The sequence below is a fragment of the Pezoporus wallicus genome, unplaced genomic scaffold, assembly GCF_028554395.1.
Source record: "Pezoporus wallicus isolate ANWC-B61680 ecotype Strahan unplaced genomic scaffold, APGP_CSIRO_Pwel_v1 contig_13887, whole genome shotgun sequence".
In the NCBI taxonomy this organism is placed as follows: Eukaryota; Metazoa; Chordata; class Aves; order Psittaciformes; family Psittacidae; genus Pezoporus; species Pezoporus wallicus.
The window spans coordinates 4,535-19,418 of NW_026642155.1; the positions used below are offsets into that span (position 1 = coordinate 4,535).

The window sequence follows — 14,884 nt, forward strand, 5'->3', positions numbered from 1 at the left end:
TGCTTCTGGTAGAGCCAGAAAATAATGCAAGAAAGGTGCTAAAATAGTATTAACTGAACATCCATAAAAACATTGAGTTTCAGTCACTTTAAGGTTTGGCTGAACATCTATGCATATATATGAAGAGCTTCTTAATTAGTGATCGGTGTTTTCAAAATAAATGTTGTCTTGCATCTACATTTTCCATAAATAGATGAGGCATGGGTGATTTTAAGAGATCGTTTTCAAGATCTCAGGAAATAGTCCCTGCATTTCAGAAGACAGGTAGTTTCAGAAGCATTACAAATTAATTAGGAGATCTAACCCTTGTCTCCCATAGCAAGGTTCAAAGAATTACCTCAATAAATCAGACACAAAGGAAAGTGAGGACAATGTCAAAAAAGCCCAGTTAATTCACATAGTCCAAACTTAGAGATGGGCCTTGCTTCTTACGGGGTTTTTTTGATCAGAGCAATAGACCTGGGAATATGTTGGATGTTTTGACAAGTCAGAAAAATATATTAAAAAGCATTATCCTTGAGACTCACAGAAGAAAACTAACATCTGCCTTTCTTGGCAATTTCTGCTGAGACTTCTGCCTTTCACTAATTGCACTGAAACACTGTGTGCCCTGTAGGAAATGCATGTATAAAAAATATCAAGGCTTAGCATTTGCTTAGATTGGCATAAAACCAGTAAAACAGCATCAGGGTCTCAGCTGGTCTGTATTAGACCAAATTCTGGACTATGCAATGTTTTACACCATCTCACTCACGATTAGAAAAGGTGAGTGCCTTCAAGGAGCGTCATTAAACAAGACACAAGACCATGTCTAGGACACAGCGTGGCTGGCCTGATTCATCTTAAACTGTGCCTTTTCTTTACAAAATCAAGACTTACAGGTTGCTGAGGGTGAACGGGCACATTGGGAAGGGACTTAATTTTTTTTATAAAAACAACCATAGTGACACAGAAAAAATTTACATGATCTGATCCTTGGCTCCCTGTAGTCTGCACCAGGCTTTTTGACTAGACTTGATTTCTCCTTCTCCCTCAATATTTGCACCCTGTAGTAAAAGCTGCCACACCTGCTTATAACCAAGTCCGTCATCAATGTCCATCACTGATTTGAAACTGGAGTGTCTCTTCCCAGTATGGAGAGGGACAGGAATTGTGGTGGGAGCTGTTCCTCTGGTTGTAGTTTCCCATGCCCAGGAGTTCCTGTTGCTGGTGTGATGATGGGTGTGCTCCACGTTGCCAAGAGCCACACAGACACTCCCTTCCCCTTGGCACACACTTTCTGCAGCACCTGAGCTTTAGTAAAATGAGCTTTGTTGAATTTGCAAGGTTATCATGTCTATAATCAACCCCCAGAAATCAAGCTTCTGTCTAAGAGGCTGGAGTAAATGACAGTCATCATAAGTATTAACAACAGTAACCACTTCCCCAACTAACCACGCACATGAAAGTTGATTTATCAAATACCTGCCCATTTTTAGCTGCTAAAATACATGCAGTGCTCTTCCTACCACCCTTCCTGGGTTCTCAGAAGAGTTGTTCATTGGTATTAGTACACAAAAGGTGTGTCATTTAAACATCTGCATTGGGGGGGGGGAAAAGGGCATCTACTCATCTGAATTCAGCTGTCTGCTACTAACTTGCTGTCCTTAGGTGAAAGAGTTGAATATACACCCAAACAAACACAGTCAAGAGCAGGTACAGACATGACAGGAATATACAGCATTTCTGTGAATGGCACACTTCTGTGATCAGACAGCAGGTACAGAAGGGAGGAAAGTCAAGGAAATGCTAACTAACTCTCAGACTGAGTATCTAGCGTAATATGCACTATACAAATTCAATTCATTCAAACTCAGTGTATCTCATGGGTCTTGTTTTTACTGCTTTAGGAAACAATATTGTACATGCTTTCTTCCTCTTCCTATGTTTTGGATTTGCAATCCATTCTGGGTTTAAAGAGAGTCATGGGATTTTTCTTCCTGTTACTCCCAATAATTAAATACTGTTTATGTAGTTCAGAGTGGAAAGCTTTCCAAATTATTTTTCATTTTTCCTCTTATTATCAGATGTTACTTGCTGGATATTTTAGGTTTGGTTTTTGGTTTGGGTTTTGTTTAACTTTGGGTTTCATGACTCAGTCCTTTCTTTGTGTACAGCTGGTTGTTCCTTCCTAACTTGCATGGCAAGCTTTCCTTTCACTTCTACAATTATTGGTATTTGCCCTTCAGAACTTCTATTTTGTCCCTGTGTTTCTGCCTTCTCCTTGGGCAATATAATCAGTTCTTTCATCCTGTTGATTCATAAGCACCTCTGAGTTGGACTCTGTTCCAGACAGATTGAGGTTTTTTTCCCTTTTTGATCTTGTTACTTACATTTTTCTCAACCATTGTTAGCATCTTTGCCCCTTCCCATATCATAGATCATATCTTTGGCTTATTCTACTCTAATTATAAAAAACATTGCTTCCTTTCTTCTGTTTTCATGTAATCCATTGCCCTGCATCCTCTTCCTTGTTGGGGCTTTAAGTCTTAATTTGAATACTGAAGTGCCCTTCTATACGATTTTCTCTGGATTCCCAAGGCCTTTCAAAATGCTAAGTCAAGGTAATATTCCAGGCTTAAAATTTTCCGCAAGTCTGTTCTGTTAGTTCTAACCCCACTATAAAATTTTCACAGCTTCCTGTTCTGAGAGTTTTCCCAACACTGTTATTTCTCTGGTTTTCTCTCTTACTCTGACATTTCTCACAATAGGTACCTAGCCTGTCTCTGATGCAAAACTGCCTTGCTCATTTATCCACAAAAACCTTGTGTAGTTTTGTCCCATGTGGCTTCCTCATTAAGATGAGATCTGAGAAGGTAAAAGCATGACTCACAGACATACCATTAAGATCTAATATCATTTTTGGATGAATCTTTTAACTTGATTTTTCATTTGTTCTCTGGCTGTTTGGGCTACGAGGGCTCAGCCTATGGCTTTCATCAGCCTCCGGGGGTACCACTTGTCCAGAGCCCACAGCAGTGTGAATCACATGTATAGCCACAAGGGGCGGGTAGCATCCCTTTGTGCACCAAAATGGTTATGTGCATGTTGCCACTCAGTTCTGCAGTGCCAAGTGCACAGGTTCCACACCTGTGCAGAGCTATTGTCATCCAGATAACGAAGAATAAATATAAATAGTTCAGACTCTTTAACAACTCTCCAACTCCAACCTGTGCACATTTTGCTTAGCTGTCATTGTACCCTATTCATTTTAGAAAAAAAATCATGTGATGTAAACTGTAGGCAACTCCAGAACTAGTTTTTACTATGCCATGCAGTCATTAAATGGATTTGTATTATCTTCTTCATTTTCATGCGTTACAAGAGCATGTAAGTCTAGATAGAGATCACGACCCATTTTTCTCCCTGCTGATATTCAACAGCCAGCTGGAAAACATTGTTCACTGGGTATGGGAAAACATTTTTAATTGAACTGCTGAACACAGGTGCTTTGGCTGTACAACTCTAAGCCTTGTTTAAACATGTGGGTAAAGGGTTTCCTTGAGATTCAAGACACCAGGACCCTGGCGTAAAGTGTGATTGCTCATAAAATATCTTAAATCCTCTGTCTTTCCTAAAAGATCATGCACCCAGAGGCAGACCCAGGGAAATCCAGACCTGGAAAGACAAAATTTCTGAAGCCAGAAGTAGACAAAACCTCTTTATATATAATAATAATAATTTAAAAAATTATATCCTGAAATAACTACTTTAAAATAAATGTTTTATAAGACAAATCACAGAATACCACTTAAATCCCCAAATTATTCTCATTCCTCCATTTATGACCTGTTTGGAGGATCATTCCTTTACGATTTTTGAGGAGGTAGCAGATCTTTTAAATACCTTAAACTTCCTCTCCCCTCCTGACGGTTTTTTTCCACTGAAGCCTCTGGATATTTCTCTCTCAATAATGATACAAACATTCAGCCACCCACAGCCTTGTGGTCAGTACTTCAAAGTCATTCTTGTCTTCTATGCATGCCTACCTGTTAGGACACCTTTCCTATCCTGTTTACTAATTAATTGCAATTAGAAGGGAACTGTTAAGATTAGCCAAGAAGAGATTCTGAAACATGCAAACAGGAGAAAAACAACGGCTGATGCCGAAAGTCAAAAGTTGCAATGTTGATAGCTGAAGAATCCATGTTAACAGGGGAAAAAAAGTTTTGCCTACAGATTATCTGTATGCAAACATCTGTCTTCTTTGGCCTTATATATCTCAGCTTGGCTGTGTGACCTGACAGGGGAAGGCTTCATTAGGTCATCTAGTAGTAATGAATATCTGATTTCTCATTAATGGTGGCCAAAAATATGCTCAGTCCCATCAACACACATGGGAGTTGCAAGTTCTTAGTGCCTTTGAAAGAAAGGGCCATCCCCTTCACACTGATGAATCCATAAAGCTTGATAGATGAGCTGAGGCCACTAATTCTGTGCTGATTACTTTTATACTCATTTCACTAATTAAACAGAATAAATACTAGAAATGCCTGGGGAAAATGCACAAAGGTTGCATTCCCAGACCGCAACTTAGCCAATAGTCTTTGGCTAAGACTGGGCAGACTTCAGTAGCACATGCACAAATACCACTGCCAGCTCTGGGATGAGATCTCAAAAAGCAGAGATGAGTGTGCAGCATGCTGTTTGCTGCTTCACCATCAACCATCACTCACTCTTCTCCCCTAGACTCATGCCACCTCTGTCCACCTCTGTCTCCCTTTCAGAGGTTTATGCTGAAAATTCCTGAATCTCTACATAAGGGAGGTCCTGGGTGCAGAGATTCAGGCTGAAAACCTTGTGCACATAGGCAAAACCAGAACATCAAGTCAGAAAGTTTCTTATTATGCAGGGTTCACCTCCAGTATGTGAATATACAAGGTTTTCCACTCCTTCTGAACAGACTCCACTTCAGCCTCTCTACCCTCTGCCGAGTGAAATGCAGCAGAAAGAGGATGACTCTCAACTGTCCTGCACATCACAGTTCACTAAGGTCTGAACAAACCAGGTGCTTTGTGACACTCGCAGACACTCGCAGACTTCATGACTGATGGCATGTACAAAGGCAGCTACTGCGGAAATCCTCCTATTCCGTGCCCAGAGGCATTGTCATGCTCACACCAGAGGCATTGCAAATCTAGAAGATGAAATGTGTGCTGAGGTCATTTGGAAAATCCTTACCCTCCTACTCAAAGGCAGTATGATAACTAGCTGGCAGAGGGAAGGCCAGGGGTGGGCATGGGGGCATCTTCTGCAGAAGTAGCAGCATGCCGGAAAGACTATCTGCTCTAGAGCAACAGACATCACTAGAGTGAGAATGGTGAGTTCAGTGTTGAGAAGAGCTGAGGAACAGCTTACGTCTGGTTCATGGAGGGCCTTAAAAGCTTGCAGAAGAGGATTTGAACAGGCACTTGTTTATAAAGGTACAGATGAAACAAAGCTGGCAAGAATTCAGATTGTGCGTGGCTAGAGGCATAATTACTTGTCTTCATGGTAATATTATTATTTGTGTTATAAAACCACACAGCAGTTCTGGTTAGCTTTAATTTACCTTTGCTCTGGGTGTTACTACATATTCTCTGGGTACTATTACATATTCTTGTTAAGAAGCAGTCCCTTCCTTGAGGAGATGATAGTACTGTTAATATAGCCTTACTGAATGAGAGGCAATTCTCCAAAAGCATGTCAACAACAAAATGAATACAACAAGCATTTATTCAAATAAAACTGTATAATTTCACTCTTGAGGTATTCCTAACATCTGTAAGATGCTATTCAAAAATGCTCAGAGGAAGAGACTCCTTTTTCTGTGTGAGAGCACACAGTCAAAGGGCAGGACTGTGGATGCAGTATAAATTCAAATTTCAGTGTCTTGCAATCTACATTTTATGTGTCATTTATTCCACTAGAATGCATTTAGGTGCCTAGGACACTTCAAAGTATTGTAAATAGTGTAGTTGCTAACTATTCTTTGCATGTAAATGATTAACAAAGTTTTAATTTTACACCAACTTTACACCAGTAAGTTTTCTGTATGTTTGATGTGATTAACTGCTGCTATGTAGTATACCAGCACTGAAATCAGAGAAGGCAGCAGAAATTAAATAGATGCATGGTATTCTATTTATACATTTTCCCACATGCCAAGTGGCAAGGTTAATGCCATGCTTCAGTTGTTTTCTGAAGTTTCTGAGTTTGTTCTGAATTTCTTCAGTTCCTTTCTCAGCATTGACCTGCCAGTAGAATTCTGTGTGAATGGCTGTCCCCTTATCTTCCATTATTTTGTTTTGTTTTTTTTTTTATACAATGAAACGGAATAGCCAGTTGCAAGGCTGTGGTTGTACAAGCCCACAAAACATCAATGCTTAAATGTCGTTAGTTTTGTACCATTGCCCAGATCTGAAACACCTGAGGTGATAAAGGGTCAGCATGCTTTAAAAAGCAAAAAGGGGGTGTTTTGCCATACAAGAATCAGTATTACTTTTAATTTGCACTTTTATGATTTGTTATTTATACTTTTGCTTTGGCACTCTGAAATTTAGTGAGTCTTTTTCTAGTCAGACAGCTTCAAATCCCAGGTTATTCCCACTTATTACATGTTCATATTGTTTGAACAATTTATTTCTGTGACTACTCCAGGTGGATTCTAACCTTCTGAAAAAGAGCTCTTTGGTTTACTTCTGAAAGGCTCTTCTGGTTTCTTTCTTTAACGTTAAAAGATACATCTGCAGAGAAATGACACTCCATTTGCAAAGTTCTCCTTCCCCACTGGCACATGTGGGCTTAACCACAGTTACTCATCCTGTTACCTCCTGTGACTTTCCCCACTTTTGCTTGGAAACAGCTTCTGCAAACATGCTCCAACACTGCATTTCAACAGACCAAACCAGCAACCTGGGCCAGTGTGGGAATATCACACCTCTTCCAGGAGCAACCTCCTCTTCCCAGGCACTCTGCACACAACTCAAGTCCTACCTTTGCCCAACAAAGGTCTCAGCTTTTGTGAGACCCCTGCACTCTACAATTGCACCGTCCTCCACGAGGTGACAGCTGGGATTTCTGCCAAATAAAGGCTGCTGCCACTACTCTTGGGGAAGCCAGAATGAGACCAAATGTGCGGCTTGCTTCAACAGGCAGTGACAGACAGCTTTAAATGCCCTGCACATTTAACAAGAGTCAGTCATCCTAAGAATTAATTAGCTTGGTTCTGCTGGCCAGCTATTGATTTATGTAACAAAAGGAAACTCTCCAGAATAAAAGGATTGAGACCTTGGAAGAAACTCAGTATCTGCAACATGTTTTGAATCACTCTTCCGTTTGCTTACTTCTGCTGGTTGTGTATGTCTTTTCTCCTTTTAAAACCTAAAATCTCAAGAGGGAAATAGTTCCTGACTCCAAGTTTTCAACATAGAATACAAAGTCCCAAACCTGGTCAGGACAAAAGGTCAAAAATCAAGAAAAAAATTAAAAGTGAAACTTTGGAAATTCCAATGTCATGATGAGTTTTGGCTTGATTTTGACCATAGACTTACTCTCAATAATATTTAACATCTAAATGATCAACCATAGACTTAATTCCCTATGATCTTTAAATGAAAATTCCTTCATGAATTAAGCTTAGATTTGTTTATTATTTTTTTTAAACTGTCAACTAAAAGGAAAACTAAATTGTTTTGACTTGAAAAATTTTCTTATAAGTAACTTTCCTTTATGGAAAGCTTTGGTTAGAACGTATGGTATCTTTTTGATGGAAAATCAAAAACCATCAACCAGATTGCTTTACTGAAAATAGACACAGTGTAAACTTTCATGCTCCCTAAGTAGTCTGAGACACCTTCTGACAGAAGTCTTTACTCCTGATGAATAACTGGGGCTTTTATTCTGTCAGAGTGACTCAGAGTAACGTTCCTGCCATGGTCATAGAGAAAGCATGGTATGAACCATTTTGTTCTCAATATTGGTGTCACTTACTCAAGAGTCTTAAGAATCCTTACTCAAGAGTCTCAAGAATCCTTACCAAGACAGCAGGAGGAAACAGTTAACTTTGAAAGCTCTTGGGATGTCAGTTTGAAGAATTCATGTGGGGTTTAGTTTTTGTATGAAACTTCATGTGAGCAACAGTCAGTGGAATATACATATAGAACTGCATCCTAGGACATGTCTATCTTGACATACACTGTAAAGCTCTTATCTGCTTGTTTCTTGGTTATAGTTATACAGCCCTGTGTCACTGAGGACATGTCACACAATTCATGATGAATCAGATGGAGAAAGGTTAGGTAAACATTTCTATTTATTACAATAACCTTGAATTGCATTGAACTGTCTGACAGATTAAATAATAAAATGTACTCACCTTTGTCCTCTATTGCATCAAATTACAGACTACTTTTAAACCTCCAGCCAATATTTCCTGGAGGAATTTCGTTTACACATCTGCACATGAGCATGGCCGCAAAGCAATGGCTAGCAGAGCTCTTTGCTGTGCTGCCAGCAGCATCAGTGCCTTGCACAGATGCACGCTCTGGAAGGGAGGTGGGGCAATGTCTGTGGCTGACTCTCTCCATCCCACTGCTGAGGGAAAGCCAGATCGCTTGGGGATAAAATCGCTAGGGCAGGATGCACAAGAGAGTCTCAGTGAGACAAGGGGAATTCCCTGCACAAGGCCATCTCGCTCTTTGTGCCGTTCCCCATCACAGGCCTCCTCTCAAGGCACTGCTGCCCCTCTTAGTCCATTTGCTCACACCACAAGCAGGGGAGCAAGCTGCTCGCAGTATGCATGCTGTGTGGGCAGAGGACTGCTGCTGAACAGCATACAGGGGATTGGGGATTACAGGATCAGCTGTCTACTAGAGTATGCTGATAGTATGCTTATGTTTATTTCTTTTTCTCAGAAGCTGGAGCTTCTTTCCTTTTGTCATATGCTATGGAGTAGAAGAGGGCAAGGACATTGGAGAATTTGCTGTTTAATTTGAAGGTGTGTATAGGGTTTCCCACAGTGGAGGGACATGCAGCTTAGCTTCTGTTGTAGCTTCCCTCTGTTCTCTGGCCTTCATCCTGTGTACGTGGGAGAGGACAGAGGGAGAGAAGAAATAATTCTCTCTTCAGCTGTTTATTCATAAAATCTCATCTGCTCTTCAGAAGAGAGAATTGGTCAGGTCAAGCAGAGGCACAATACCATACACACAGACTTTTCTTGCCTTCTTTCTTTTGCATGAGTAGCAGTAACTTCTAGCTAGAGGAGAGAAAATAGCAAAACAAACAGGCTGAGTAAAAATTTATGAGAAATGCAAGACTTTTAAAAAATTGAAATAAAAATTCCACTCCCTTATCTTTTAGATGAAACAATTCAGAAGGGTTACTCTAGCTCTTCTTTTACCATTAAAATTAAATAATATAAGCAATCCCCCATAAAATAGGTTGAGTCCTTTGCCTGATATCAGCAGAACCACTGAAACTCCTGATAAACAAGTATCTGTTTTCACTGAGTCTCTTGTTCATGCTCACTAGGAAGTAAAATTTCCGCTTACACAGGATGAAATAAGGAAATCATCAGTTACCTTAGCAACCCTTAAAAAAAACACATGTGCACCTATCCAAAGGGCAACTAATTTAATTATAAATTATTGTAAAGGTTATGTGAACAACAGTAGCAAGGGGAAGCTATGATTCATTATTTTAGTCTATGGGAAACAGTATTGCCATTGTGCTCCTTCACAGGCTATTCTGCTGCCTTTTGTGAGCTATCTGCCAAGGGCTCCTTTAACCCCCAGGACTGACCAAAACACATGCACCCAAAAACCTGGCCAAGTCTGCTGGGAGTCCAGCCCTTTACCTCTGCTGGCTTGCTAGTCTCTCACAGTGTAGCAGCTGGAGCCCAAAGCAAGCATTTGCTTATTCAGTTCTGTATGTTGCTCCTGGGATAAAACCTTTCAAAAATGTTTTAAATCCCTCCACTCAAGCACTGCTTAGGGCTGCCTCCCCTTGAAATCACCATTTGAATTTGAATAGCTGCAGAGGTGCTGGGCAGCAATGTATATTTATACCACAGCTGCCACTTAATACCGCTTAATTTACAGTGTGGTTTCACCTTGCATTTCCTTACATGTTGGACATGCGGAACCAAGGAAAGAGTCCTGTCCCCCAGCACTATTCTGAAAACACCATAGACTGCTTATGGCCAGTTTTACCCTCTATTTACCCCACAGTCAGTGTGAACACTTTGGAGACTGTCTCCTGGAGCAGAAGAGGTCTCACCAGAGACTGCAGCTTTCAGCTTTGCTACATATTTTACCAGCAAGATCTAGGCTCCACATGTGCCTCTGTCTAAGCTGTGGAGAGCAGACATGGTGAAGTATTGGGACAGGTGGCACAGGGAAGGATGCCAGGTTTCACAGATGAGCCCTCCGTCAGGAGATGCAATCTGTTCCCTTCGGCAGGAACACAGTTTAAAATAGGCAAAGCAGAAGTTTAGCTTAACAGAAGCTTTACTTAACAGAAAGAAACACATAAACTTACAGGTTGCATCTTCCTTAATCTGTTTCCTGTACTCCTGAATTAATGCAGAAAATCCTTTCCTTGCCAGGTTGATTTAAACAACTAAGAGTAGCTGTGAAGGAGCTGGACATCTTCACCCAGTTTTTCTGCCTACCCGTCTTGAAAAGTCATGAATGCAAACTGTAATACTAGTAGAGGGGTGGTGGGCATGCATAATAACTTTTATTCTCCTGGGACAGCCCAGTTTGTGCAAACCACCCCCGGTTTCCAAGGTTCCAAGGAGAGCCTGCCATTCCCTAAATCAGGCAGCTACTGTGCCCACCACTTAGCCTCAGGACCTCCACAAGGAGCCCCATGCTGCTGAGCATGGGAAGGACCCCAGCCACATCCCAGTGGGGTGCTGGGAGTACTCTCCAACCTCCACTCAACCTGCTTTAGAAGAAAATCCCAGAGAGTCTGAGAGACACTGGCTTTCCTATGTCTAGATGCCTCCAGCTGTGTGCTGGACACGTGTTTCCTCTGTTGAGTGTCACTTGGAATCTGCCACCCTATTGTCCTTGGCATATACGTCACAGAATGCCAAACTTGCTACAGGAGACACTTTCTGAGCTCTTTTCTGTTCTGTGAAATCTATGGCATCCCACCAGTTTTGCTGCATTGCCCCAGTACAGCCAGGCACACACCCTGGTTAGAAACCAGGAGAGCATCTGTTGAGATAGAGAAGTTGAAAGGGTGTCTTTCCCTTGCCTTCATATAGGAGTGAGCTGATTTTGCCTGAGCAAAATGAAGGCAAAAAGCATGTTGCACTGTTGGGGTAGGATTTTGCATTGATTTTCACAAGGTGTCATCCCTGAAAATGCAGTTCAGAGGAAGCAAACTAAACAAGACATAAAGGCAGTGTTCTTGTCTCCAAGGAAAGGCAAAAGGGTCTTAGTAAGAGCCTAAAAAGGGAACCTGAGCTGGGAAGGGCCCAGTAATTTTCAGTTTCAGGTGCTTGGGGACTGCTTCCTTCTGTCACCTCCCACTCCTTGAAAACAATTTGTGACACCTTCTCCATCCTTCTGGGTTTCCTTAGCTCCTCCTGAGAGAGGCAAAAAGAACACACTTCTCCTAAAGCAGCCTCCCAAATTCAGTGAAAAAGAGAGTGGCACATTCCTCCTCCAGCAGCATAAGTGAGGATCAAAGGATCCCCTTGGGAACACTACATGTCATGTTTCTGCAATTAGAGGATCAGCCTTGCTTCGCCAAGATATCTATTATCCAACATTACAAACGGAAAACGGAGGTACGGGGGAGTTGCAAGGTCACACAGGAAACATGCAGCTCAGCTGGAAATAAAAAACATGGGTCTCCTGACTACTGTGACCAGCAAGCTCTTTCCTTTTTGCAATAACAAAGGCTACCCTGCAAAATGTCTTTCATTTCTCTGACAGGAGTGTTTTGCCTTCAGAAATTTAAATTACATTATTTTTATTGTTGTTGTTATCATCCTTACCATTATTATTACTGTTATTATGCCTTTTTACAAGAGCTGTTCAGTAAGTGTTCAAAAAGAAAAATCTCAGCTGTATCATTTTGTCTCTGCCTTAATCTTCTCTGCAAAGAAAAAGCTGTCAAATATTCACTGGAGGTATATTTCATTATTTCTCAGTTGTACTTCAGACAACCAGATCTCTAATTTCTTCAGACTGTTTTGATTCTGTGCTGTGATGTCTCAGTATTAGCAGTAATTTAGCTGGAAGCCAGCAGGAGGAGAAACACACCAGTGTGTGATCTTCCACTTGTGAAATATAGCTAAAACCTTTCTTATGGAAAGACGAAATTAGTGGGAGCTTGAGTTGGAAAATGGACATGGAATTGCCCTCTCCAGCAGTTTTTAAGTGGAATGCTGCTTGAGCTTCAAGGCTCTGCTTTTATCTCCACAACTCTTCTAAAGTGCAGCGTGACCTGGCTTGCCATCCACTGCCTTTACATTTGTTAGGCTGCACATACATCCTCCACATTAGATTTGCAAAGTGCATGTTAAGGAGCAAATATATGCAAGTGCTGTTACAGCTGTCCACACAAGTTTTACTTTGCTCTTGGACCCACTTGGCTGCTCTGCAGTGGTGCATGCATGCCGTAATTCCCAATCTCTCTCAGTCCAAGTGGCATCAGAAAAAAAGGCCCGGCAAGGAGGAAAGCTGCAGGAAACCACGTGAGTTTTCAAATGGTTAGAAGTCACTCAGGAGCTGAAAGACTTGGGAGTTTCACTGAGATTGCCACCCTTGTTTTTGCATAGGCCGCTGTGATTCAACCATCAAAGCCAGCGGTTGTACAATCTGCGGCTATATAGGAGCATGCAGCAAATTCCTTTAAAAGGGTGCGGCCAGGCAACAGGGATGGAGTTTACTTTCTTGTCGTGTCAGGACTGCATCAGCCATGGTCAGGTGTAAATCCTGCAGGGGCACAGAAACCCCTCGCCTTTCCTGGCATCAAACTGTAGGGATGGGGAAGCCAGCCAGCCCATGAGGCGGGGGAGAGAGGCCCCATCCGGAGGGAACTGGCAGTGAGTCAACAGCACCGCTTGCTTCCATCCAAAGTCCTTCCAAAACCCCAAATCAGCTGTGCGTGAAGTACATCCCTTTGCAGAAATGGGATAGACAACCATCTCCCCTTGGCATAGCTTGGTCTTAAAGAAAGATGTTTCACTTAGGGTTACCAGTTTCCTTCAATGCAGGGTTGTGTTTTGGGGTGGGTTTATTTTCAGTTGCTTCACATTAGGATAGCTTTCTGTGGCAAGATAAAAAAATTAAATAGGCCAAGGAGATGTTGTATCATTGTGAAATCCATCTGGAGGGTTCAGCAAAGGCCATGAAAGCACATCTTGAAACTGCTGCATAAGATCAAGGTGAGAACAGGCACTAAGCTGAAAAAGCAGATCTTCACTTGTAAATCTAACAATGAAACCTCTCTTCCAAATTGTAATAAAGGTGGGTTGCTAGGATGTGACAGGAAATACGTACTTGTTCTCCCAGTGCCTTGTATGAACCACTGACATTCAAGAGTATTTGCTGCTGAAGAGTATTTGTACTAAAATAATTTTGAGACTGATGTGCCTTTAGCACTATACAGTAATATGCAGCACTATGCCAATATATGACTTTTAAAGACAAGAATAATGGAGTAATGTCATGTGAAAGGAAACGAGAAAAAGCATACACCCTGATCCACATCTAAAGGCTTTGCTGCAAGAAAGACTTGGACTTGCATGTTTACCAGCATTCTTCTTTTCATGTCTGTAGTTCTGTGCACAGCAATGCCACTGAGCCAGTGCTGAGTACCTCAGTGACCATTGCACAGCACCAGTCCTTAAACTACAGACCCTTTGATATAAGCATGCTGGGAGGCTCAACACATATCCACAGGGCACAGATACAGCAGGAAAGACAGCATGAGTCATTAATCACTTAAAAACAAGGAAGAAAGAATACACTCACTAGTATAAATTTTAATATACAGCAGTGGTCACAGCCATCACACAGGAAGACCAAGTTCCAGGTTTGTCTCCGGGAGAGGTTCAGACATCTGTCCCAGTGCTATTGAAAGGCTGGGGAAGGGGCAAGCCCAACTGATCCCTGCTTCATTGCCAGTGAAACCTTGCTTGAGGGAGCTGCCGAAGAGATCTCCTCTGTATGGGCTGTTGCAATGGCAACTTTTCACTTAGTTTTCCTCCAGGCTATTCTCTTCATCATAACCACTTGGAAAATCCTTCCTTTCCCTTACAAATAAACAGAGAGAGTGCCAACCTTACCTAGCTGTAGGCATTTTCCCAAAGCCTCTCCTCTTAGCCAGCCCTTCCCATTCAATCTAAGCAAAGCAGAGTGATATGCTTTATGAAGCTGTTCTATCTTCCTCAGTTATATTACTTTGCTACTCTGGAGACCTCACTTCAGGTCGCTCAAAGGGAGTGGTACATTCTTGTCATGTAGGTGAATTTCAGACAATCTCTAAACATTGATAAGGAAATTATTAATTGTTCCTTCTTATGTAGCTGGTGTATATTCATGGCTTGAAATAGTTATCAGAGACATGGATGGAATTCTGAAGTCTGGGATTTTCTGTTCAGCTGGGCAGGTGAACCTGCTTTTCTTAGTAGGCATAATTTATATTAAAAGCAAAAACCCAGCATCATCTTCTGCCCACCTGGCTTCATTCTCAAAAGGTGTCTTGATTCTCTAGGCATCCTTATGCAGCACAGATCCTGGTGTCTTCCTACAGGGTAGCACTGCTGTTAGCTGAAGGGAAAACTACTGTTCTAGCAAAAAGCATCATCCCAACTGCAGAGCAAGCTTCCGTACCTAAAAGT

The 14,884-nt window shown here is 41.6% G+C and overlaps 1 long non-coding RNA gene across 2 annotated transcripts; it reads right to left on the reverse strand.

Annotated features, from left to right (window-relative positions):
* Positions 1–5,332: 5,332 nt before the first annotated feature.
* LOC130609125 (uncharacterized) lies at positions 5,333–14,446 on the reverse strand. 2 transcript variants are annotated; one of them, XR_008974720.1, is made up of 4 exons: positions 14,330–14,440; positions 13,156–13,308; positions 6,629–6,764; positions 5,333–5,659 (listed from the first exon to the last, which is right to left on the reverse strand). It is a non-coding gene; the product is annotated as an uncharacterized LOC130609125 (long non-coding RNA). The 2 variants fall into 2 exon arrangements; XR_008974721.1 differs by lacking the exon at positions 13,156–13,308 and having other exon boundaries at positions 14,330–14,446.
* Between the last annotated feature and the right edge of the window lie 438 nt (positions 14,447–14,884).